The sequence below is a fragment of the Microtus oregoni genome, unplaced genomic scaffold (assembly GCF_018167655.1).
Source record: "Microtus oregoni isolate MIOR12 unplaced genomic scaffold, Mior012 000146F_ref0000122, whole genome shotgun sequence".
Taxonomy (NCBI): domain Eukaryota; kingdom Metazoa; phylum Chordata; class Mammalia; order Rodentia; family Cricetidae; genus Microtus; species Microtus oregoni.
Genome location: NW_024544796.1, coordinates 1,223,705 through 1,249,082, shown reverse-complemented (window position 1 = coordinate 1,249,082; position 25,378 = coordinate 1,223,705).

Below are 25,378 nucleotides of genomic sequence, written 5' to 3'. Positions count from 1 at the left end.
GCTGCCTCATCCTTCGAATGGTTTGCTTATGGGTTACTATTTGTGGTGAAACCATTCCTGACTAAAGCGCCCATTAAAATGTCCCAAAGGGAGAATAGTTTCATTTATTGATTCATTATACATTATTTAACAGTTTGTATTAAGAGCCTAAGATCTGCCCTGGAGGAGTTTACAATTCAATATGAGAGATCCCCCCCCACCAGTCCATTATGTATGTATGTGTGTGTGTGTGTGTGTGTGTGTGTGTGTGTGTGTGTGTGAGAGAGAGAGAGAGAGAGAGAGAGACGTGATCTCACTATTTAGTTCCTTGATGACCTGGAATTCCATTCGTAGACCAGACTGGCCTCGAACTCAGAGAAATTTTCCTGTCTCTGAGTCCCGGGATTAAAGGCACAAACCACCAGACTGGGTTCAGTCCACATTTAATACATGTGGGTGCATGCGGGCATACATGTATGTGTGGGGACATGTACACATGGGTTCAGGCCAGATGTCAGCCTTGGATGTCACCCTCAGAAACAGTGTCTATTTCCTCTGAGGCCAGATCTCTCACTGATCTGGAGCCCAATGCTTAGGCTATATTGTCTGGTCAGTGAGTTCCAGGCATCCTTCCGGCTCTACTTCCCTGGCTCTGGGATCGCAAGCCTGTGCCACCAGGTATTTTTGTTTGCGCTCTGAGCATCAAACCCACATCCTCATGCTTGTGAGGCAAGTCCTTTCCTAACTGGACCCTCTCCCCAGCCTCACATCATTCCATTTTGACAAAGAGCCAGAATCATAAAGAGTGTGTTCCCAGATTTGTAGTTTGCTATGAGGAAGCATTGCTCTATTCCAGTTCTGTTTGATGGTTGGGAAAGGCTACACAGAAAACGTGGCATTTCAGAGGGATTGTAAAGAATGGCTAAGAATTTTCTGCACAGAGACTGTGCTGGTCCAAAAAGGGGAAGCCTAACATGCAGAGGGGCAGTATTGCAAAAGGAATCTGTGCACCGTTAGAGATTGCTCCTAAGTTTGGGGTGTCTGGAACACAGGTCGAAGAATGGTGTGCTTGAACTGAGGCTGAAGGTCCTGGAAGTGATTCTCTAGGCAATTGAAAACCAGAAAATTTAGGTTTTTCCAGAGTGTCAGAAAAAAGGCAAGTTGATTTAGTTTAGATTGGGTTCTGGGAATCTGAGAGAGGGGTTTTTATTGCTAGCAATTATTTACTGCCTTATTGAGGTGCAATTATATATATTCAATAAAATATGGCCATTTGAAATATGCACAGGTCAATGTTTTGTTTTGTTTTGGAAATGCTCTCTCCCCATAGAACCCAGGCTGGCTTGGAGCTCACAGTACAGCTCAGGCTAGCATCAAACTCAGAGAATTCCTCCTGCATCAGCTTGAGTGCTGGAATTATAGGCTCAAGCTACCTCTTAACCGAAGGCCTCTTACATGCTAGGCAAGTGTTCTCCCATGAGCTATCATCTCAGCCCTTAATGAATTTTGGTAAGCGTGTATATCCATGTACTATGGCTTGAATATGACTTACGTGTGTATCCCTAAAGGTTCATGCGCTGGGAGAGTGGTCCACAGTGTGAGTACATGGTGGGGGACTAAATAGGAGATGCTCTTATCAGTTGGAAACATGACCTCCACAGGGATGGATGAATGTAGATGTTCCTGGAAGTCTTGATGGTTCTCTAGAGGGTTTGATTAAAGTCTGAGCCTAGCACACCCAGCTCTCCTTGACTTTTTGGCAGCGCAGCCACTTGCTCCCATCGGTGTCCTTGCTGTTACTATTCACCAAGAGGTGCATCTTAGTTAGTGTTTCTGTTGCTGTGATGAAACACCATGGCCAAAAGCAACTCAGAGAGGAAAGGGTTTACTTCACTCACAGTTCTGTATAACAGCTTGTCATCCAAAGCGATAGTGTCAGGAATTCAGGCAGGTCAGGAGCCAGGAGGCAGGAGCTGATGCAGAGGCCCTGGAGAAGTGCTGCTTGCTGGATTTTATGAAGACATTCTCTCAATGGAGGTTCCTTCCTTTCATATAACTATAGCCTGTGTGCACATATCTCCTTGTCGCTCTTTGAGATTCTAGACCATCTTCCACCTTGTGCTTAGGGCCCAGTAAATATCCCAAGGAACCTAAGGATTCTCACACATCAGACCATTTATTGAACTTTTAGTAGAACATTTGATTTCAGGATGTCAGTGTGGCAAGGGGTTGTTTTACCAACTAGAACAATATTTCTTTGGCAGAATTACATGAAATTGGGTGGCCAATGTTGCCATTCTGACTTTGGGTGATAAAAATTGTGTGTCTGGACACAAAATGTATTTACTATGGATCTGAGTACCTTAGAACTGTCCTAGTGTGGAAACCCACAACATTCACACTATTATCGTCATAGCACAAAGTTTGCTCGAAGAGCTTTGCAGTCAGTCTGAGGCCTGTTTCCCATTTCTGGCTCCCATCATTCTGCTTTCTTTCACTATAGGCTAGTGCTACCTAGTCTAGAATCTTCAATAAATGGGACCCAAACCGTATTTAACTTTTGTATCTGGTTTCTTTCAGTTAGCATACTGTTTCTTAGACTCTCCATGTGTTTGTCCCTTGTTATTGCCAAATGTGTTTTGTATACATATGTCATATTGTATGCTGCATCCTGATATAGATCTTAATGCATACTGATATCACATTGTATTGGCATACCACCACATTTTGTTTATATAGTCATCTAGTCATCTAGACATTTAGACACTTGAGGGACACCTGGGCTGTTTCTAGGTTGGGACCTTCATAAAGTTATTGTGGGCACTTTTGTAGAAGGGTGCTTGTGGCCGTTTGTTTTTATTTTTCTTGGATAATTAATTCTGTTAAAGTTAGAGAGCACACTATACATGATTTTGATCCTTGTAGATTTATTAAGATTTGTTTTGGGGACTGGAGAGATGATTCAGCATTTAAGAACACTGGCTGCTCTTCCAGAGGGCCTGAGTTCAACCACATGGTAGCTCACACCATCTGTCATGAGATCTGGCTCATTCCTCTGGCCTGCGGACATTCAAGCAAAACTGTATACATAATAAGTAAATAAATCCATGGTCTATTTTAGCATATGGTCTATTTTAGGGGTAGTTCTATGTATGCTTGGGAAGAGTGTGTATTTTGCAGATGTCGGCTGTACTGTTCTGTTCAAGTCAATTAGGTCAAGTTGATTGATGATGTTGTTAAGCTCTCCTATATATCCTTACCAATTCGCTCTGCCTGTTTTTATCAGTTATCGAGGAGAGAAATACCAGACTTTCCAACTCTAATTGCAAGTTTGTTATTGTTCGTTTCAACTCTGTCTAAGCTGACTTCATGTGTTTTGAAGCCTGGTAGTAGGTACGCATACATCACAACCACCAGGTTTATGTAGCAAGTACATTTACCTGCTAAGCCATCTGTCATGAGTTTATATTTCAATTTTTTATTTTTTAAAAATGTTTTGTTGTTTTTATTTTATGTTCATTGATGTTTTGCTGATGGAGGAAGGTCTTCTATCTGTTGTTTCATTGGTTAATTAATAAAGAAAACTGCTTGGCCTGATAGGTCAGAACATAGATGGGTGGAGTAGACAGAACAGAATGCTGGGAAGAATGGAAGTGACTCAGATGCGATGTAGCCAGCCGCCAGGTCAGACATGCTGAATCTTTCCCCGGTAAGCCACCACCTCGTGGTGCTACACAAATTATTAGAAATTGGTTAATCAAGATATGAGAGTTAGCCAAAAAGAGGCTAGATATAATGGGCCAGGCAGTGTTTAAAAGAATACAATTTGTGTGTTGTTATTTTGGGTGTGAAGTTAGCCGTGCAGAAGCCGAGTGGGACGAAAAGCAGGCCTGCTCGCCTCTTCACTACATTTTGCCTGCATGTATATCTATGTGAAGGTGTCAGATCCCCTGTAACCAGAGTTATAGACAGTTGTGAGCTGCCTCATGGGTTCTGGAAATTGAACATGGGTCCTCTGAAAGAGCAGCAAGTACTCTTAACCAGTGTGCCATATCTTCAACCCTTTTTTGTTTTGTTTGTTGATACAGAGTTTCACTATGTAGCTCTGGCTGTCCTGGAACTGGCTCTGTAGACCAGACTGGCCTCACACTCAGAGATCTGCTTGCCTTTATCTCCTGAGTGCTGGGAATAAAAGTGTGTGCCACCATACCTAGCTTATTATTTGGATTTTTTTTGAAACAGGGTCCCATGTAACCTAGGCTGTCTTTGAACTATCAGTGCAACCAAGAATGGCCTTGAACTCCTGATTCTCTTTCCCTTACCTTTCAACACATACTGTGACTATAGGTGTGTACCACATGTCTGGTTAAAGACAACAATAGCATTTTTTTTTACTTGACACATTGTAATTACTCATATTTTTATGGAATAAAGTGAAATTTCAGCCAGGTGGTGGTATCACACTCCTTTGATCCCAGCACTTGGGAGGCAGAAGAAAGTGGATCTCTATGAGCTTGAGGCCAGCCTGCTCTACAGACTGAGTTCCAGGACAGTCAGGGCTACACAGAGTAACCCTGTCTTGAAAAACAAACAGTAAGCAAAAAGTGTAAACTTTCAATAGAACAACTATCCTTCATAGAAAATATTTGCCCATGTACTTGCTCTGACACTGCTTATTGTAAGTGTATTTCTCTCTGACATCATTTTCCTTAAGCCTGAAGAATTTCCATTAATATCTGTAGTAGCATAGATATTTAAGTACTTTAAAATATCACTCCATACCTTCTGGTTTGCTACATTTTGCTTGAGAATTTTTTGAGGGGTCTTGAGCTTAGTTGTCCTGTATATAATGCCTTCTTTTCTAGGGCCATTTTGATCACCTTTTTCTGTGATTTTCAGGAATTTACCCTATGTGATGCCTTAGTTTTAGTTTCTTTATTTGTATACTTTGTTGGGGTTTGTTGAGCCTCTTAGATCTGTAGTTTATAGTTCTCATCAAGTTTGCCAAAATTTCAATGATTGTTTATTGGAGTTTTTTATCTATAGCTCCTCCTGAAACTCTAATTACATGTTAGACTATGACATGGATGCATAGATCACTGATCCCTGTTAATATTTCTGAAACAATAACGTTACTGGTATACAATTCACATGCCACAAGTTTGCCCATTGAAAGTATATCGTTTCATGGTTTTCAGCATATTCACAGGTCTGTGCAATCCTTATTACAGTCAGTTTTAGGGCATGTTCACCAGCCTTTAAGAAACACTGAATACCTTGTTTCACTTCATTATCTTTTTTAAAAAGATTTATTTTTACTTATATGTATGTGCACACATCCCTCTGTGTATAAGGTATGTGTGTCTGTGTGTGTCTGTGTGTGTTGCCCACAGAATCCAGAAAGGGGCATGACACCCTCTCGAGCTGGCGTTACAGGTGGTTGTGAGTCATCTGAACTGAGTGTTGGGAATAGAACTGGGGGCCTCTGGAAGAGGAGTATGTGCTTTAACTGCTGATCCATCTCTCCAGCCCCATACTTCAATTTATAGTCTTATTTCCTCTAGCCAATTATTTCATATCCATTGTTATGCCTTTCTAGTGGAGTTTTTCTTATATATTTCATATTTAAAAATTCTCTGGATATGATCGCAGGAAGATCTGGTAGAAAACACCATAAGTTTGAGGTTAGGCTGGGCTACATAGTAAGACCTTGACACAAATATTTATTTGGTTATTTTTATATTTTAAACAACTTTCCTCACTGTAGCATCTTTTCCTTTACATACTTGAGCATCCATACAATAACTCTTAGAAGTCCGTGCTTGTAAATTCTTCCATCTTGCTCATTCTGGTTCTGCCTCTCTTATTTTTAAATAATTTTATGTTTGGGATCATCACAACATGAGTAACTGTATTAAAGGGCCGCTGCATTAGGAAAGTTGAAAATCCCTGCTCTAGATGTTGGAGTTACGGGTGATTGTGAGCCTCCTGACTGTGGTGCTGGAAACCGAACTTGTGTCCTTTGTAAGAACAGCAAACACTCTTAACCACTAAGCCATCTCTCTAGCTCTACAGATATTTTTGGTTGTTTGGTTGGTTGGTTGGTTTGGGGTTCGGGTTTCTTTTTTTCAAAACAGGGTTTCTCTGTGTAGCCCTGGCTGTCCTGGAACTCACTCTGTACCAGGTTGGCCTTGGTCACTGAGCTTCTGGTTCTGTTTCTATTGATTGATATTTTTACCTGGCTATGTTTGGTTTGGTGATTGTTGGATACTATACTGCAAATGTTTCATTGTTGTTTGCAGTTTGGGTCTTTCTTTAAGGGGTTGAGCCTTGTTCTGGAAGGCAATTATGGTAATCACACATCATCCTGAACCTCTCAAAGTGGCAGCATACTGTTTTTGATGGCTAAGAATGTTCTGGGAATTTGGGGTTGTAGCTTCTTGGTAGTGTTTCTCCTGGTTTCAATGGGTTGCATGCACAGTTTAGTACTCCGCTATGTAATCAAAAGGATCCCTATGCAGATACCTAGAGCTCCTTTTCTGTATTGCTCTCTCCTTTTCAAAACACGACCTTACAATTTCCAGCCACTTGAACCTCTCATCTTTCTCATTAATTCAGGAAGACTCTATGGCCTTTCCCTAGGAAGAAGCCAAAGACCCCCATAGACCGGACCTCATTCATTCCCCTTCTCTCATCAGGGAAACAATTCTGTTCTAGCTGTTTTACAACATCTGAAAGCAAATGTTGTGTGTGTGTGTGTGTGTGTGTGTGTGTGTGTGTGTGTGTGTGTGCGCGCGCACGCGCGCACGCGCGGGCTCACGCTTGGTTTTCTAGGAAGTTCTAACATAATTTACTCCAACATGATTGCGTGAAGTTACGGTAGAGGTGAAAGGCACAATCACACTCGATTTTAAGGGGAAACAGGTAGTTTCCTAGATGGGTAAGAGGGAATACAAGAGGTATAAAGACAAATTAGGACGTTGTTTAAATATCTATCAGTGACCTGATGTTAATTGTCATTAAAGTAGCAGTGTAGTACTAGAGAGATGTGGACATACTTGAGGTCTGTCTGCGAGGTGGTAGTGGCAAGACTTGTTGACAGGTTGGATGTGTGTGGTGTGTGACACAGAGGATAGAGTTCACAGGGCCTGCGTTTTTCTTGTTTAAATGGCTGAGAGTGGTGGTGCCATTCACTAAGATAGAGAAGAATGGAGTAGAAGATATTGGCCTGTTCTTGAAGAGGTATGTTATTTGGTGCCCAGGTAAATTGAAAATGATGGGGTCCCTTGTGGACATGTAGCCTTTGATGTATCTATGAGCCATCCCATTGGGTAAGGCTGTCCGATATGTAAGTGTGGAGCTCAGAGGAGAGCTGGGGGCTAAGAAACTAATGTAGGATTTGTACTCTAAAAAGAGGCTTTGAGGTCTGATGGGCCTGCAGAGAGAGGGTACAGAGAGAAAAGGGCAGCCCCGAAACAGTGAATGCCCCATTTACCAACAGAGTGCATAGACAATTTGTGATGACGGAGAAAATGGGACCAAACAGAAGCCTTGCTGGTCTTTGTCTTTGGAGAACAAGCCACAGAAGGCTTAAGGCCCAGGAATGGCCGAGGACAAGGCTAGTGGAGAAGCTGGCAGGCAAAACCAGGGCACAGCTTTGCTGACTTACTGCCCTGCTTGCCTCTCCCTGTCGCACCTACAGGCACAACCACTGACACTTTTAAAAAGAAAAGGACAAAACAGGACAAAACGGGAGCACAATAGAAATAGTTTCTAAATACCAAACAGAAGTAAACCTCAACTGGCATTTTGGAAGCTAGAGAAGAAGTTGCCACCCTGACTCCAGTGGTTGGTATTGTCAACTTGGCCTTGTGCCCTGCAGCTGGCCCTGAGGGCTGTCCACATTCCAAACAGCCCACGAAATTGCATCCCACCTCTGGTTTTGGGAACCACGCCAGGTCTTCCTCAGGCAGCCAAGCATGTGCCCGGGCCTAAAGAGCAGAGTAGGAGGCCCCTGGCGCAACTCAGACAGTCAGGGAAAGAGAGGAAGAAGGTAACAGCAGGTAGCAGGGATACGAAGGCCCAGAGCCCAGGCCTAGGCATCCATTCTCAGTGTTCTCTCTCCTTTAAACTCTCTCCTGCATTCTCAATGGGTTACCTAGGATACCACCACTCAAATCCTCTATGACTTATTATTCTCCAAGTTCCTGCCTCTTTCCAGCTCTTCTCAGGGCCAGGAATTCCCTACAACTGTTGTGTGCTTGACTTCTCTTCTGTATATTCAGGGCCAGGAATTCCCTACAAGTGTTGTGTGCTTGACTTCTCTCCTGTATATTCAGGGCCAGGAATTCCCTACAAGTGTTGTGTGCTTGACTTCTCTCCTGTATATTCAGGGCCAGGAATTCCCTACAACTGTTGTGTGCTTGACTTCTCTCCTGTATATTCAGGACCAGGAATTCCCTACAACTGTTGTGTGCTTGACTTCTCTCCTGTATATTCAGGACCAGGAATTCCCTACAACTGTTGTGTGCTTGACTTCTCTCCTGTATATTCAGGACCAGGAATTCCCTACAACTGTTGTGTGCTTGACTTCTCTCCTGTATATTCAGGGCCAGGAATTCCCTACAACTGTTGTGTGCTTGACTTCTCTCCTGTATATTCAGGGCCAGGAATTCCCTACAACTGTTGTGTGCTTGACTTCTCTCCTGTATATTCAGGGCCAGGAATTCCCTACAACTGTTGTGTGCTTGACTTCTCTCCTGTATATTCAGGGCCAGGAATTCCCTACAACTGTTGTGTGCTTGACTTCTCTCCTGTATATTCAGGGCCAGGAATTCCCTACAAGTGTTGTGTGCTTGACTTCTCTCCTGTATATTCAGGGCCAGGAATTCCCTACAAGTGTTGTGTGCTTGACTTCTCTCCTGTATATTCACAGTCAGTTGTTTCACGGTCAGCATTGCTTTTAGTTCAGATACATGGCATGCTGACTTTCAGGGGTTCTGAAGAGTTCTCTTTAATTGTGAGCCCCCTTGGGACATGTGGAACAGGGTTGACTTTTCTCCGATTCAATTTATATTCACGTTCTTCAGCACACAGCTCTTGGGTGAGTAAGGCACACTGGGATTCCTTTTTGATCTCTAACTGAAATGAACAGACAGTTGTATATGTTGGAGATGATTACAAGACTTCCGGAGTTCCTAGATAAAAATAGTAGATGGAGAAAAAGGTCGAATGGTGGGCTATTTAATCAAATTGTCAATTTGATTGGATTTAGAATTGCCATACATCTGGGTGTGTCTGTGATGGTGTTTCCAGAATAGTTTGAAGTGAGAAGATTCACCATGACTGTAGGTGGTACCATCCCATCGGCTTGGTTCCTCAATGAGGGAAAATGAGTATTGGCTCACAATTTTTTAAGTTTCAGTCCAGGCTTGCTTGGTCCTATTCCCATGGACCTGTATTGAGGCACTGTATCATGGCAGAGTGACCACAGGGAAGCAGACTTGCTCATCTCTTGACGAGTGCAAAGACAAGAAAGACCTGGAACAAGACGTAGACTCTAAGACCATGCCCTCTGTGACTACTTCCTCCAACTAGGCTGCACCTCTGAAAGTTTCTGTCACCTCTCAATGATGTCACTAAATTACAAATCCATTGAGAATCAATCCATTGATTGGGTCAGAACTCTGGAGATCCAATCACCTCTCACTGATTGGATCGGCCAGCTGAGGACCAAGCCTGTACCACATGAGGCTTTTGGGAACATTTCCAGTTCAAATTATAACAGACAGTCTTTAGACTGTGACGCTGAACTCGCTTGAGAAAGGACAAGGTTAAGGGAAAAGTGACTTGGGTAGAAAATGTTCAAAATCCCAGTGAAGTTCTGAGAAAATCTTGGTCAGATGAATGGGAGATTCCAGAACAAAGTTTGTCTGCTGGAGGAGTCCCGTGTTGAGCAGGAACAGGCTAGATCTAGTATTCCTGCCAGACTTCTGAGTATGACAGGAAAAGCCTAGAGGAAGCATAGGCTTGGTGTGAACACCACCATAAATTCAAAGAGTAGCACCTGGGGCTGTCAATAACTCTGCTCCCAGTGGGAAGCTCTGTGGAAGGGAGGTCTAAGCGGTGTGTCTCTGTGCCCTTCCCATTATCCTTCCCATCCCTATAGTTTCCTGATATTTTATCTTGCTACCTTGGTCTTTATTTTTTCTTCAAGCCAGACATTTTTCCCATGCTAAACAAACTCTGGGCAGATGATATTCCCAGGCCCGCCTCCTTAGGTTTCATAACCTGGCCCTAGCAACTAGTGACCTGCCTTGCTGGGATGCCCCCTTGGAGTAGATAGAGTGTGCAGGCAGTTCAGGAAGGGGATGTGGGCTTGGATTCCAGCACTGGTCAGTTGATCAGCACAGATGTCAGGCATGTTAGCAGACCCCAGAGGAAGAGTGTTGCCACTGCTTTTCCTGGTCGGCCTCTTCTGCTCTGAGACTGCCCTGGAAACTCCCTCCTTGCCCTTCCTTTCAAGGAAGCTTAGTGTGTTCCCTGTAGTTGTGTGGAGGATGAATGGCCTTCTGTGAGTGCTCACCCAACCTGTCCTGCCTGAGGTAGGAGGGTAGTTGGTAGGTGACAAGGCACAATGGAACTGCCTTCAGGTAAGATTCTTCGATGAAACATTTCCTTTGGAAAGATGGTCACAATACAATTCAGTACACTGGCCAAATACAGAACCTAGTCTAAAGTGTTAAAGGAAGCAGGTGACCTATTCCTGATGGGTGAACCTCCTGTAGCTTCCCTTTGACCTCCACTAAAATGACAGAATCATGAGGTATGGAGCCAGGAACATGGCTTCCTTCCTTCCTTCCTTCCTTCCTTCCTTCCTTCCTTCCTTCCTTCCTTCCTTCCTTCCTCCCTCCCTCCCTTCTCTTCCTTCCTCCCTCTCTCTCTCTTTCCGTCTTTCTTCCTTCCCCCTTCCTCCCTTCCTCCCCTCTTTCTTTCCTTTGCTTTTTTTTGAAGTAGATTCTTTCTATGTAACCCCATCTGGTCTTTAACTCACAATATCACTCAGGCTGCTGGGTGGTGGTGGCGCACGCCTTTAATCCCAGCACTCGGGAGGCAGAGGCAGGCAGATCTCTGTGAGTTCGAGACCAGCCTGGTCTACAAGAGCTAGTTCCAGGACAGGCTCCAAAACCACAGAGAAACCCTGTCTCGAAAAACCAAACCAAACAAAACAAATATCACTCGGGCTGGCCTTGAACTTGCAGTTCTTCCCCTGGCGCAGTCTCTGCAGAGATAGGATTCGAGGTATGCACAACCGCATCCCTTGTAACGCAGTTTTTTCATTGTAGTGTCCTAGCTCAGAGCAATGAAAGAAGAAGTGTCCACTGGATGCAAAAGTCCTGTTCGGACACAAGCAGCCTCTGGCTGATGAGAGCTTCAAGTTTGATGGAGCAGCACAGCTCCTTAGGCAACAGATACAGAACGAGACTGACCCTGCGAAGGAGCTAGACACATAAGGGCCCACTTAAAAGGAATCTGTGAACAAGAACAGAGTTAGCTGCAGCTGGTTGAAAAAGGCCTTAGTTTGTGGAGGACACAGGAATGATGGAGGTGACAAGAACTGCCTGAATGTTTCCTTTCTAAGCTCTCTATTTATAGAGAAACACATGTTCTGAACCCAAATTCCCGGACACCAGGGACTAAATGTGAGAAAGTAGGGCTGGCCCGAGAAAGCTGACAGGCTATTTCCTGGTCTCAGGCTGGAACTGCTCACCGTGAAGGCTGTCCAGATGGAGGCCAGTCTTTCTTCTGGTGTTGGAGCCAAGTTCTGGGGCAGTGGTTACCAGCGGACCATCTTTGTGCTGGATGGAGGTTGGCCCAACCCATGTGCTCCAAGGAAGGAGAAGGCTTGCTCTCCTTAGCGTGTTGGACCTAAGAGAGAGAACACCTGATTGCAGCCCAGCTCAGCATGGCCACCTCCAATATGCACATCCACACCTTGGCATCTGCTCCTTCCAGGAAAAGATTCACTGCTTGCCTTGGGGCTAAGATCAAGTTTACATATTTACATGGATTACCACTGGATCACCACCACGTGGAGACAGCAAGTGCCCAGAGGACAAACTCCAAGAGCTTGCCTTCCATGGGGAGATGATTCTGTGCGACTTCAAATTCAGCGAGGGCTCGAAAGGGAGAGGGGAAGAATCAATGAATCGGTATGTCTCCCATGAGATGTCAGGAAGCTATCAAGATGAATTTAGCTGGCATCCTTCACATCTCATCCAAGCAAACAGATTAGGTTGGAGGCTTAGGCTATAGGTCGGGTTCAGATTCACCAGGGTTTAAGCTTTGGCCAGAGCAAGACTGAAGGACAGTAGCTCACATCCAGATGGAATTCACAGTAATGGTCTTCCCCAGGCTGTAGCCACCTAAGTTAACCAGGCAAGAGATTTAGCTAGGGTGTAAAAATTGATCCACAAAGACTTGTTTTACACGACTTTGAGGAAAAACTCAGAATTAAGAACATTCATTCTAGCTAAAGACATGGCAGTTCCCATTTATTCAGGCATGACGGATGTAATAACAAACTCAACTTGAGCCACCGTAAAGTGACAGTTCTTTGAGGTTGAGACTTGGCTGAGAGCAGAGTTTGGTGGGTCCTGCCTTTTCTAGTGGAGAAGAGAACATGCTGTGTGAATGAAAGGTGGGCTCTCAGGGAAAGGATGTGGAAGCTAGACACAAGACGAGAGCTTCAACAGTGGACTCAATGCCCTTCCTCCAACCTTGGTTGCTGCTACTGTGTAAGAACTGTGCTTTTTGCCAGGCGTGGTACACGTGCCTTTAATCCCAGCACTTGGCAGGCAGAAGCATGGGAATCTATGAGTTCAAGGCCAGCCTGATCTACAGGCGCTAGTTCCAGGACAGCTAGAGCTGTTACACAGAGAAACCCTGCCTCGGGGGAAAAAAAATGAACTGTGCTTTTTGTTTGTTTGTTTTTATTATTGTCTTTTTTTTCCTTAGAGACAAAGTTTCTCTGTGTAAGAGTCCTAGCTTTTCTGAAACTCACTTTGTAGACCAGACTGTCCTCAAACTCGCAAAGATCTGCGTTCCTCTTCCTTCCGCGTGCTGGGATTAAAGGCTTGCATCACCATGCCTAGAGAACTATGCTTCTTGTCGCCCAAGTATTCAGGACATCCTCTGGGGAAGATCTAACATACCATCTTCAGATGAGGCAAGAAAAGCTGATCTGCTCCAAAGATTTAGAACATGATAGGATTCCAGAGATTTTTGATAACTATCATTGTTTTAATAATTTAATTTTTAATGTTGTGTGCTTGTGTGTGTGTGTGTGTGTGTGTGTGTGTGTGTGTGTGTGTGTGTGTGTGCAGATGTCCACATTGGCTAGAGGCATTGGATCCCCTTGAAGGTAGAGTTAAGAGGTTGTGAGCTGCCCACGTTTGGTTCTGGGAACTGAACTCAGATCCTCTGCAAACGCCATAAGCACTCTTAATCTCTGAGCCATCTCTGAGTACACATTGTCAGTTTTTGCTGACTAATTTTTCCTGAGGTTGGGGCCTGCTATGGAACTCCCTGGGGGACAGATAGGTGCTATAGATTTTTTTGCATCCCTGATACCAAACCGTCAAACATGATTCATTCAGAATACCCTTCCTCTCTCTCCAGTGTGCCTGAAAATTTGCTCCATTTTGCACTTCTTGGCTCTTGTTGCCCCCCACCCCACACCGTGAAATTTCTCTGGGCCCATTTAGACCTTAGACCAGAGCCAGTTTTCTAGTCTATGTGCCATCTCTACAGACTCCCCCCCAAAATGACTGGGTTAGGGCTATGAACCCAAAGCCTTACCACATCCCGCCCTACTGTCTCCCTAAGCCCTGTTGCTGTCCACAGCTTTCCCGCCTTCTGTTAACTGTGGGGAGGATTTGGCAGCACACACATGAGGTTTGCTGGCCTTTCTCCAGGCTGAATTTTACGTGGCTATTTTTTTTTTCACCATCCTTCTAGCCTCCTTGGCTCTCTAGGGACGCCGTCTCAGTCTTAGCTGACTGGGAACCGTTTAGGTTTAGCTCATCTGTGGATTTCACCAGCGTGTTATTACTGACATCTTCAAGTTTTTATTTAAAGCTCTTCCTGGAGCCTAAGGCTGGAGTTGCTTACTTGGGCTGGTCAGAAACTGGTGTAAAAGAAGCTGAGCACGTGGACCTGAGGTTGTTTTGGATCCGGTGACTTGGGCTAGAGCAGCTACAGACAGAGGCTGAGGTGAGATCTCATTTCCCATTGAACCTGAGTCTTGTACATTGTCTGACTCTGCTGCCTAAATTCTGAGATGGCAGTGAACATGAAATATACTCACAAACAAGCCCGGAAGCTTGTAAAGATGCTGTCTTAGCAATTCATCTTAAGATCCATCTATCCCCTCCCTTATCTTTGTGTTGATCTCATTACAGGCAGAGATTTGGACCATGGACTTTATGTCATTAGAAAGATGGTCCCGGCTGGGCGGTGGTGGCACACGTTTTTAATTCCAGTACTTGGGAGGCAGAGGCAAGTGGATCTCTATGAGTCCGAGGCCAGCCTGGTCTACAGAGTGAGTTCCAGGACAGGCATCAAAGATACACAGAGAACCCATCTCGAAAAACTAAAAAAAAAAAAAAAAAAAAAAAAAAAAAAAAAAAAAAAAATCCTATTGCTTGAATGTGTCCTTCAAAAGTGTATATTTTGGAAAAGCAATTCCCAAATCACAGTCATATTTGGAGGAGGGCATTTGAGGATGTAATTAGAATTAGATGATGTCATGAAGGTGGGTCCCCATGACTGTATTCCCAACGTTATAAGAAGAGACCTTACTCCTGGTTCCCTTGCCCTAGCTTGCCTTGTAAGACCCTCTGCTCTGTTAGGATGTACCATGAAGCCCCTACCAGATGCTGAGTAGACACTATGGCATGGCAAGATAGTGCAGAGGTTCCTCTGACTTGTATTCTTGCTGAGGCAATTTCAGGTATAGTTAGAAGGAGAATCCCGCGGAAAATTACCCAACTCTATTCTAGGAACCCGAGGTCAGGGTGTCCTAGCTAATTGATCTTAGCTTCTGTTAAACTGGCTGCTTGTGTGGAATCCCCTACAGCTGACTTCTCATCTTAGCTTCTGTTAAACTGCTTGCTCTACGAAGCTCCCCTCCCACCCCCCACTCCCATCCCCAAAGCTTTCAAGTGAGTTACCAAGACATGTTTCCTTTTTCTTCAAAAACCCTGTGGTCTGGACACTCAGGGCCACAGTTAGGTCCCCGAATACCTGGGTGTGGTTCCAACCAACTAGCATAAAGACTTTCAATCGGCTGTACAGGGTGTCTGAGTGCTCATCTCTGGTGGGCTACCTGTAACAATGTCAGCCCAGTACTCTGGGACTTTCCAATTTCAAAACCTCTCTGCTTTCTAAGTTGGCCAGGTTGTAGCATTCAGTTTTAGCAACAGAAAGTAGACGGAGACAGATGAGCTACTCATGGTGTACAGAGGAAACTCTTCTGGCTCGTTCTTTACCCTTGCATCATACCCTGACTCTGGCCTAGTGTTAGGAAATTTTCCAGGAGGGAGCTTTCTCTATAATTTTATTGGCTTATTTTGTTATATATAATGATAGATTTCATAGACTCACTTTCATGCAAGCATATTGTGTGCTTTAACCATATTTACCCCTCCTCTCCTCCCACTATTCCCCTTCATTCCTGAAGTCACTTTTACTTTATATATGTGAATATATACTCTCATATATATGTACATATGTGTGTATACTTTCATATATATATTCGTGTATGTGTATGTGTGTGTTCACAATTTTCCAAGATTTATGAATTCAAATCATATTGAAAAGTGGCAGTATAGGAGATTGAGCCTCTGGGGCTAATAGAGTCATCAGGGTAGGGCCCTCATTATAGCAAGTAGTGCCACTATAGATATCCCTCCCCCTCTTCCTTCCTTCCTTCCTTCCTTCCTTCCTTCCTTCCTTCCTTCCTTCCTTCCTTCCTTCCTTCTTTCCTTCCTTCTTTCCTCCTCCTCCTCCTTCTTCTTCTCCCCACCCCTCTCCCATCCACTTTCCCCCCTCCTCCCTTTCTGCCCTGGGAGACACAAGATGGCCATATGCAAACCATGGAAAAGACTACTAAGAAAAACTGTATCATAACAGTGCCCAGATTTCAGACTTCTAACCTCCAGAACTTGGAACTACACACTGAAGCTTCTCAGTCTAATGTTCCATTGTAGAGGCCTGAACAGATAAATATGAAAGCCTTCCTAAAATGAGATGATTTCCTTCCAGGACTTTGAAGAGCCAGTGGTTTCCCAACGGCTCACAGAATAAGGAGAGTGAGGCAGGGAGCTAAGTGTCACACTACAGGCCAACGTGAAGAAGCCAGAGGAGTCACGTGGGTTTGGGGAGCTGCAGTTATTTTCTCAGAGTTGTTGGACTTCTGCCCTCCATGCCTGGCATGGTGCTTGGTAAGCAGTTGGTGCTCAGGGGACGCTGGGTGAGCAAAGGCAGTTCCTTGTTCTCTGGTTATCATGTGCATCTGGAGAGTCCCGATTCCCTCTGTATCCTGCCAGACTGCCAACTGGTTAAGACCAGGTCTGTGATAGAGAAGTGAACACCGAAGGTGCTACAGAGGGCCAGGAAAGAAGCTCATCGAGAAGTCCTTTCTCTTGGGCTCCCAGCCCAGTGCTCTTTGCACTTCATCCACTTTTCTCTTTGATCTCCCTTCCTACTTTCCCTCCTGTTATCATTTATAAAGAGGTAATGGGGCACTGGCCCCATGAGGGGCAGCAGTGGGTCATCCGAGGCCTCGAGGGGCCTCAGATGGTCCCCTGAGGTCTCAGTGGGAGACAGATGGATAGATAGATACACCATGCAGAGAGAGCTGGGGTGTAGTTTATTTAGTGGGTTATGGAGGGGGAAGGGAGGGGAAGAAGGAGGGAAGAGGAGAGGGGGAGAAGGGAGAGAGGCAGAAGCCGCCTCTCCAGAAGAAGGGTAGACAGAGAAGGGGTGAGAGAAAGAGAGAGTAAGAGAGAAGGGGAAAGAGAGAGAGAGAAAGAGAGAGGGTGAGAGAGAGAAAGAGAGGAAGAGAGAGGGGGAGAAATAGAGAGGAAGAGAGAGAGGAGTGAGAGAGAAAGAGGAAGACACGGGGGAGAGAAAGAGAGGAAGAGAGGAGAAAGAGAGGGAAAGAGAGAGAGAGAGCAGGCTGGAGAGGAGGTGGAAGATCCACTTGCCTAGGCAAAGAAGGGGGGAGGTTGGGAATGGGCGGAGCTTGTCTCTTAAAGAGTGACAGACAAGGCCAGCAGATTACAGCATTCCCATCTTTTTGTTATAATAAAATGGCTGGGGGGGGGGAGGAGGGTTAGGCCTAGCAGGTTGAAGGAATTGGGATGACAAATTCTCAAGACTACTTCCTGCCTGTTTGTGGGCATCAAAGTCTTTGGGGGAGGGGGCTGAGATAGCCCACCAAGGGACCCGCCAAGGCCTCCAGTGAACCACTGTAGTAGGCCTCACGGCTAACTTTACCCGAAATAATTACACGGAAACTGTATTCTTTTAAACACTGCTTAGCCCTTTAGTTCTAGCCCTTACTGGCTAATTCTGATATCCCGATCAACCCATCTCTAATAATCTGTGAGCACCGGTCTTACCTGGAAGATTCTAGCCTATGTCCATCCTGGGTCGGAGCTTCATCACGTGTGTCTGCCCAGGAGCCGGGAGCATGGCGTCTCTGCTCCAGAGAGCAGGGCTGTCCATCTGAGCTCACTTCCTCTTCCTCCCAGCATTCTGTTCTGTTTACTCCACCCACCTATGTTCTAAGCTATGAGCTCAAGCAGTTTGTTTATTACTTAACCAATGATATCAACAGATTGATATATGACACTCCCACATCAAACCACCGCGGCCCCTCATGGGGCCAGTCCCCCACACCTCTTTATAAATGATAACACCTCCCTTAAGCCACTTCAACACACAGAGTCAGAGACAGACACATACACTCAAATTTATTCTGTAGTCCACTGGTATTTGTACACAGACTGTTCCCAGTGTGTTCTGCTTGTCTCTCCAGGTGTACAGTCAACTTCTTCAAGCGGACATTTGGGCTTTGGCGTTCTCTTCAGTGAACAAACAATGTGAAAGGAAAAGCAGCACCAAAAATTGAAGGATCCTTGCCCAAGAGCTTTGTGGATTAATTATTAAGGGATGGCTACCTTGAACTTGAAAGTTCCAACCCTTTCTGTGTACAGTGAAACCAACATGGCAAAGCGCTTGCTGCTTGGAAATGGAGGATGAACAGTCCTCTGCTGCAGCAGAAGGGTGGATCTTTCTTATTTTGAGAATAACTTGTTTTCCTGAAATGTGTGTGGGAGTCCTGTTTTGATGAACTTGGGGAAAGTCACTACTTGAAGAAATGTTATGGTGACATTTTTAAACTAATGATATCAAATCATTGAATGTATGCATTTCATTTCTCAAGGCATCTTTTGCTTTATAGAGTTAAGATTTATTCACATGCCAATTATCCAAGAAAAAATTCATTTATGTCACTGTACCTATCCAGCCTAGTAAATACCAACAGTGAGTAAACGTCTGCTGAGGGGAGGAAGGAAATACAGGTTTCTTACTTGAGTAAATTGTTTTATAAAGGGATAGAACATTGCCTGATGGACCTACTCTGTTTTCATGGGACAAGAAGCTGTGTATGGACAAAAGATGAGTTTTTTTTTCTCACTGCTCTCGTCCATCAGAAATGTAATATTGATTTATATTTAAATCAATTTAAATGGAACTTACCTGGACATTTCTCCCATGGAAGCCACTGTCACAGAATTCTTGGCTAGAGGGCCTGGTTCCTCCAGCCCTAACACTCTGGGTTGAACTATACTCTCCATGGCAATGTAACCAACAAGTAGTGATAAAGCAGAAAGGGATTTATTTTAGTCTGGCCATAGCAGGAAGAAACAAGGGACTGTTTCTTTCTCTGGGGTACTGACCAGAGGCCAAGGTCTGTAGAGGGGGAAGAATTGGGTCCGGGACTAAGAAGCCTGGACGGTAAATCAGTCACGGTGAAAACTGGACTCAGTCATTCTTCATTCTTATCTCAGGTGTGGTTCCGACTGACCCCTGGGGGGGGGGTCACGATTGCCTGAGGGGGCAATTCCCAAGGAGCTAAGGTACCTGGAGTTTGAGATAAGCTGGTAAAGAGAACTCTGAGAATGCACAGGGTTAAGGAGCCAAAGGGCTCTGCAAAGACTGGGTCATTTTCTATTTCCCCAACTGTTTTACAGGGTTACTATGTGTAACCGCACTAGCTGTCCTGAAACTTTGTAGACTAGGCTGGCCTTGAACTCACAGAGATCCTCCTGCCTCTGCCTCCTGAAGGCACGCACCACTACCACCTGGCCTATAAACAATTCTTGTGAGTTGTGTTTGCATCTCTCTTCTGTCACTTACTGAGTGACCCTGGGCAAGCGAGTTGGCATTTTTGGCTCTCAGGTTTCCCTGGCTATAAAATGGAGACAATCCTAACCATTTGTTACCTCAAAGGATTGTTATGTCGACAAAAGCCACTCCCAAGTGTGAAGATAGATTGAAGTAACTGAAGGTAGGAACCATGAGTCATCAAAGTAGCCTCTTCCTACAGTGACCAAGAACCACACTTTACATTAGACTAGAGGTGATTCTCCCCACGGCCAGACTATGGTGTCACCTCTTTTTCCTGACAGGAAAGGCAGACCTTGCCCTTGAAAGGAAGGGAAGGCAGTAGGCAGATTTCTCCATAACATCTCTCTGGGTAAGATGTCCAACACAGCTGGATGATCACAGTCATGCACGTAACTGTAAGCCAGAGCTTGTTCTGGTAGCTTCTGCACTCAGGGTCCACGCCCATGTCCAGTTTGGAAACTTTCTGCAGTAGATGAAGTTGTTCTTCCTCCCTCTCCTCACCTCAGTCTAGCTCAGGCCACTTAGAGCTGCAAGCCAGCGCTTCTAGCTCTTGGTGTGACTGCGGTTAACCTTTGCCTTACCGCCCCTAGGACCTGCAGGTTCTCTGTGCTGTGGACCACACAGAAGCCCTGAGGGTAGCCTTTAACTGATCAAGATAGAAATCCGTATAAGCTAGTCCTCTAGCAGGAAGAGTCTTGGGAGGGAGCACAATTTCTTGGTGGGCTCCCAGCAGGGAGCTGCATGTTCTGACAGCAAACTAAGAATTCAAACGCTCTTTTTATTTTGTATTTTTTGTTTGTTTGTTTGTTTGACACAGAGGTTCTCTGTGTAGTTCTAGCTGTTCTAGTTCTGGCTGTCCTGGAACTCGCTCTCTAGACCAGGCTGTCCTTAACCTCACAAAGATCCACCTGCCTATGCCTTTGTCTCCCAATTGCTGGGATTAAAGTCGCGAGAACCACTACGGGTTTTGTTTTGTTTTGTTTTTTTGGACAGGGTTTATTCTTGCTCAGGCAGGCTCAAACTTGCTACCTCTTACATGATGACCTCGAGTTTCTGCTTCTCTACATGCCCCCCCACCATGCTTCCACCTCCAGAGAGTGCTGGGATTACAGGCACGCACAGTCACACCCAATTGTATGTGCGGTGCTGGAGATCAAATCTAGTACCATCCTACAGCCAGTACATTCTGGGAAAGCACCCTAGCCACTGAGCTGCATCCCTAGTCCTGCCCAAAGAAGCTCTTTGTTGATTTTGGTTTTTCTTTCTTCCCTCACAAGATGAACTCCGGTAAACTACCCGAATCCAAATGCCTGTGTGCTGTGTGCAGATCTGCTTTTTTTTTTTTTTTTTTTTTTTTTTTTTTTTTTTTTTTTTTGGAAAGGGGGAAGGGAGAAACCCCAAACAAACAAAAACACCTTTCATTTCTTCTACTGTTCACACAAGTTCCAGGTGTGGAGAAACAAGAGCCTGAGAAAAGCTCGTCACAAAAGAAACGTAATAACCCTGCTGGATGTCTGTTTTCAAAGCTCTTTCCTTGGCTCACCTCCTTGTTATTCAAAGCAGGAGGAGCCGCGCGACCGTCACCTGGGAGCTGGTGAGAAAAGCAGAGCCACCCAGCAGGCTCGCTCCGAATCCGCCTGAGAAGGAGCTCGGCAGGTGCTCCGTTGGAACTCGGCAGGGGCTCGGTGCGGACTCTGCTGTTAGGCGGCTTTGCCCTACCTTGTTATCTTCCCATCCCGTCCCCCACCCCCACGATCTGCTCCCGGAGACCATATCACCCTTTGTAGTGTGCTGAAGTACTGAAGAGTGTTTCTTTGAATTTGTGCCACCCAGAATTTAGGATGTGTCCCTTTGCCTGAAGTCTCGGTAGAAAAGAATCCTCGATCTAATGATCAACATTCTAATAAGAAGGTGGGAGGGGGTCGGGATGGGGGTCAGTCGTAGAGTGTGCTTACCTAGCATGTGTCCTAGGCCTTGGATTCCATCTCCAACACAGAGAGAGAGAGAGAGAGAGAGAGAGAGAGAGAGAGATTGGACAAAGAGAAGACAGACAGACAGACAGACACACACACACACACACACACACACACACACACGAGTACTGCAACTGAGCTTAAAGCTTTACTACCTGGAAGGGGGAAGGAAAGATCGTCCATTAGAGCATTTGAAGAAAACATGGCCTTGCTGATACCTTGATTTTGGAGTTTTAGCCTCCAGAACTGAGACTTTCTTCTCCCTCCTCTTCCCCTCCTCTTTGTCTTCATCCTCCTCTTTCTCTTAGTAGGCTCAAACCCAGGGCCTTGCACATGCTGAGCAATAGCCATGTCACTGAGCTGTATCTTCTATGCTTAGGTTTCATTTTTTGTTTTCCTGCAGTCTGGGCTGACCTTAAACTCTCCATCCTCCTGCCTCCATCCCCTGAATGGTGGAATTACAGGGATGCATCCCTGTGCCTGAATTTTTGCGTTTGAAGCCACTTAGACGGTGGCCCTTTGCTGTGGCAGCCCTAGGAATCTGGTAGACGATTATTCCTGATTTCACACTCACACATGTGGCAGTCAGGATTTGGCGTAGGCACAATTAGGATTGATTCATCACCCCACAATGGATGCTGGGCCTTAGGGAGTCTCTAGTAACATTTCCTCAGCTCTAACTTGGCCCACATTGTTGTCTAGGATTTGGAGGCAGGCATCAGTACACATAGCTTTAGCGTGCACATGAGACATGATTGGAGGTAGATGCTGCTTAACATGAGTGGCTGTGTAGGGACTCTGGAAGATTCGGGCAGGTTAGAACAATGGCCTAGGGTGATGGTGGAACCCCACTGGGAGGAGAATAAAGATCCACAAGGGTTACAGAAATGGGATGAGAGAGAGAGAGAGAGAACTTGATAGATGTTTGGTGGGAAGAAATTGCAGCAGATGAGTGGGTAGGTTTTTGTAACCTCCAGCTTTTCTGGAGTAAAGGATGTGATGCAACACAGTTGGTGCAAAAGGAAAGCCTGGCATTACGTTAGGAGGAATGGCCTAGGTCTCAATTAGTGGGAACGGCACTGTCGACTGTCAGCTTCTACATTGTGCTGCTCTTTCCCTTCTTTTTTTGTTGGTTTGTTTGAGGCAGGGTTTCTCTGTGTAGTGCTGGCTGTCCTGGAACTTGCTCTGTAGATCAGGCTGACCTCAAACTCAGAGATCCGCCTGTCTCTGCCTCCTGAGCACTGAGATTAAAGGTGTGCCTTCACCCTTGGAGGATTGATCCAATGTGAAGGCGCCCCTTTTCAAAGAGGACCCTGCAATTAGAGTTGCAGTATGAAGAGGGACCAGAATGAAGACTCAGAAATGAAATGACTGGAGCTCCCATTACTTGAGTGTTTCCTGCATGGTAGACACTGGACTAAGAGCGGTAAGCAAGAGATTGTTCCTGCCCTTCAGGAAGGTAATGAGTCTTCTGGGCATGGATGATGTATTCCAAAGCAGATACATGCCAGAGCTTCAGAGGAGTTTAGGACACAGCTAACAACTCAAAGAACCTGATCCAGCCTGGGACTCGGGAAACTGCACGTGTATCTGTATGAATGCTGTGACCTATGGAAATTCTGAAACAAAGAAAATAGCAGTTCAAAGGCCCACAGGCACATTTGAGGAGCAGAACAAAGAACTGTAGCAGGCACGTGTCTGGTGCTTGTGCGTGTATCTGTAATGACAGCCTATTTCAAGAAAGCGAAGGAAAAGGCTCTGCAAAGAGAGCAGTCGGGAGGGGCTTGGGCTGTCCTGTGCTCGCTTCCCATTTCTGCTATAGCAAATCACCACGTATTGGATTAAAACAACACAAATAGATCTTCTTTTCTTTCAGTTTTCAATCAACTTTATAGTTCTAGTTTGCATTATTGTAGACACCTACTTTGTACATTTTGATGAGTTTGACAATTTACGTGCCTTAGTAGCCTCCACTATCGTCAAGATGCAGAACATTTCCAATACCCTTAAGTTTACCGTGGTCTATACCAACTCAGCTCTTCCCTTTAAAAGCCCAGATTATTTCCTTCAAGTTACTACAGGTTGCGTTTTTTATAGCTATAGTATTATCTGAATGGAATAATCCAAATATTTACATATTTGAAAGTTGCATTTCATTAGTTCCTTTTTTGTAGTGTTGGGAATTTAACCCGGGGTTTGCACATGCAAGGTAAGAACTCTGTTAATTAACTATATCCCTAATTCCAGACAACACAGTTGTATTTTCTTATGGTTCTGGAGGACAGGTTCCAAAATGGATCTTATTAAACTAAACCCAGGGTATCAATGTCAGCAGGGCTGCGTTCCATCTAAGGCTCCAGGGGAGGATCTGGTTCCTTGTCCTTTCCTTTTCTGGAGGCTGTGGCATGCCTTGGCTCTCCATGCTTTTCCATGGTTAGAGCTGGCAATGATCAACAGTCTTTTCTCCTATGACATCTTCCGAATCTCTTCTCCTGCCTGCTTTCAATTATAAAGACCATCTTGATTACGTTGGGCTTGTCTGGCCAACCCAGGGTAGGTCCCAACCCCCTGTGTTCTAAAGACAGCTGATTGGCAGCTCCAGTGCCCCTTTGTTACATGACACATTGTCACAGGTTCTGGTGGTCAGGAAGTGTTCATCTCCTGAGAAGCATCATTCTGCCTACCCTCCCTCCCGATTTGCATCTGTTCTTCCTTCCATCTTCATGTCCTCTTGTCAGAGAGGATCACAGAGGTGGCCTACTTAAGGTTACAGACAAGTAGAGATGGACAGATTCAAAAGTCAATTTTCAGGCTGCCTCCAGAGCAGTAGAGTTTATTAAGGCATAATTTTTTATATCAAAAGTCACAATTTTATGTGTATAAGTTCAGTGGGGTCTAACAAAAGTATATAGCTATGTAACACCACCTTACATTTTGCTACCATACAATTGCTAATGTACAGATATTATATACCTATGAACAGTGACTAGAGAAATGTATAGTTGTGTGTCTGTGTGTGTATGTGTTTAACACACACTGTGTGCACTTTCCTGTGGCATGCTGCTTTTTACTTAACATAGGTTACTACAAAAAATTAATAATGTGAACTGAGTAGTGCATGCATTTAATCCTAGCACTCAGGGAGCTGGAGCGATGGCTGAGTGGATACAACCCCTTTCTGCTCTTGCAGAAGAGCCCAGTTCAGTTCCCAGTACTCACATGGCTTACAATGTCTATAACTTCAGTTCCAGAGGATCGAGCACCCTCTTCTGGCTTTTACAGCCACCAGGTATGCATGTGATGCACAGATATTTATGCAGGCAAACAGTCACACACATAACTAAAAAACAGACAGAAGAAAAATCCTAATACTCAGGAGGCAGAGGCAAGCAGATCTCTGAGGGTTTAAAGCCAGGCTAGTCTAAATAGTGAATTCTAGGCCAGTCAGGTCTGTACAGTAAGACTCTATCTGAAAAAAAATAATAAATACATGAGTTGCTAGATATGTTTATTGGCTTGACTTAATCATTGCATAATATATATGCATCTATTTCAAGCCATATACATTTTATTCCATAAATATATGCAATAATTGCTTGTCAATTAAACATAAATCAGAGTCTGGGTTTGTATCTGAGTGGTAAGATCTGAGGCCCTGAATTAGATCCCTGGTAGCACATCAAGAAAAGTATCTTGAATAATTTTCTATAGCCACACCTTGACTCATAATGCATTAAAAATGTCCACAGAGTATTATAATTTGTCAGTCCTGTAATTCATTTCACCAGACCAATCCTGTGCTGGGCTGTCTAGGTTTTCGTCCTTTATTCTTCTCGTACACTTCTGTGTACATGTACACTTCAGATTTCTCTAATATGCAGCCAAACTGTGCTTTCTACCGCATGACCAAGAGACAGGAAGTGTGGTTTCAGTGACCAGACAGA